The sequence below is a fragment of the Crocuta crocuta genome, unplaced genomic scaffold (assembly GCF_008692635.1).
Source record: "Crocuta crocuta isolate KB4526 unplaced genomic scaffold, BGI_CrCroc_1.0 scaffold174, whole genome shotgun sequence".
In the NCBI taxonomy this organism is placed as follows: Eukaryota; Metazoa; Chordata; class Mammalia; order Carnivora; family Hyaenidae; genus Crocuta; species Crocuta crocuta.
The window spans coordinates 3,053,971-3,055,950 of record NW_027530330.1 but is presented as its reverse complement, the minus strand read 5'-3'; the positions used below and the strand labels follow the sequence as shown (position 1 = coordinate 3,055,950).

Here is a 1,980-nt window from a genome sequence, read left to right as displayed (position 1 = left end):
AGATCATGACTTGAGCCAAAGTCAGATGCCCAACCAACTGATCCACCTATGTGCCCTGAGAAGACATTCTGAAATAAGGCTTTTGATTTTATCCTTTTCAGTTGTGATAAAAAACATAAATTCTCTCAAAAACAAGGACTATTTTCAATAGCCCTATCCCTCAACTTTCTTTTGACTTTGAGTGTAAATGCTGAATAAATTCTAGTAAGATCTTCCTTTAACTTAAGCATATGTTCAGATTGTGAGCACTATTAGTATTTTGATTTTCTACTTTTTGAATATATCTGGAACACACAATTAGGATGAGTCAGTAATTTTAGTTATGAAAAGTTAAAAAACAAAACATGAACTAAAGAGAACTCTGTTTTTTGCTTCAGTAAAGGTGAAATATTTTCAAAGAGGAGAAAATTCAGCTGCAAATAAATTTAGTTTATTCTATATGCACAACAGCTAAGTTTTAGGAAAAGAATGATAAGATCAAACTAAATATGTTTCAATTTCATTCTTTTGAAAAATAATTATATTTTGTATTGCAATAACTACTGAAGTACAAATTTATCTTGTAGATGTACAATAAAACTACATACACAGATCTTGCTGTTTAAGATTATACTAAATTTCCTTAAAATTTATTTTATTCTACAAAGTTATGTCTTTTATTTCTTAAAATATTATTATTTAAACAATTAAAAGGATGTTCAGTGATAGATATTTCCTAGTTTGTTTCTTTACAAAAAATTATTGAAATAAACTAAAAAACTGGGGGTTTCAGGCAATATCTATTTCTTGAAACCTTTAGGATTAGTTCTTATTTATTTATCTGGTCAGACGTAGATACGTTTCTGCCCTTTTAAATGATACTTGTAATTTCCTAACAGTCCAGTATAGGATATGATGATTTTTAAATTCCTCCAAAGGAAAACATGCTAGAGAAGAAAAAAATCTGCTGCTTGGTTGCTGGAGAATAGTGGATATGTAAAATAGTTTCTCAATGACCTACTATAGAGATATTCTCATTTATGCTCTTCAGGTGGATGTTAAAAAAATAAACAAAGAGATGGGCTACAAGAGTGTGATGCTGAAAGATGGCCTCTTTTTGCCACATCTACTATGAGAATAAAGACCATTCTTAGCAATCAGACTGTTGACATTCCAGAAAATGTCCACATCACTCTGAAGGGATGCGCCATTATCGTGAAGGGCCCCAGAGGAACCCTGCGAATGGACTTGAATCACATCAGTGTAGAATTCAGTCTTTTTGGAAAGAAAAAAAAAGAGGCTCAGAGTTGACAAACGGTGGGGAAATAGAAAAGAAGGGGCTACTGTCTTTACTATCTGTAGTCATGTATAGAACATGATCAGGAGTGTTACACGGGGCTTCTGTTACAAGATGAGGACTGCGCATGCTCGCTTCCACATCACTTCCCCATTGTTATTCAGGAGAATGGTCGTCTTGTTGAAATCTGAAATATCTTGGGTGAAAAATACATACGCAGGGTTCATATGAGGCCAGGTGTTGCTTGTTTTGTATATCAAGCCGAGAAAGAGGGGCTAATTCTTGAAGGAAATGACATTGAACTTGTATCACATTTAGCTGCTTTGGTTCAGCAAGTCACAACAGTTAAAGGCAAGGATATCATAAGATTTTTGGATAGTATCTATGTTTCTGAAAAAGAAACAGTTCAGCAGGTTGATGATGAAGATCCAAGTTGTCCAGCTACAGAAACAGAAAGATCCCAGATGATTTTTCAGACTTGTTTGTAATATTTTGAAGATGCAATAAAGGCTCTATTGATTTGGGGAAAAAATAAAACAAGCTATTGTTTTATCAAAGTCTCACCCACTGAATCAGTATTTATTGAAAACCTAACATTATGAGTGCTAGACACCATCGTATATTATAGCAAGGATGTGAAGAAACAAAAACACACCCTACCCTTGATTAACTCTTGGTCTAATTTGTGGTAAAATATTATGATT

At 33.3% G+C, this 1,980-nt stretch overlaps 1 pseudogene; it reads left to right on the top strand.

Annotated features, from left to right (window-relative positions):
• Positions 1-1,110: 1,110 nt before the first annotated feature.
• Positions 1,111-1,764, top strand: LOC144232795 (large ribosomal subunit protein uL6 pseudogene; annotated as a pseudogene).
• The last annotated feature ends 216 nt before the right edge of the window (positions 1,765-1,980 follow it).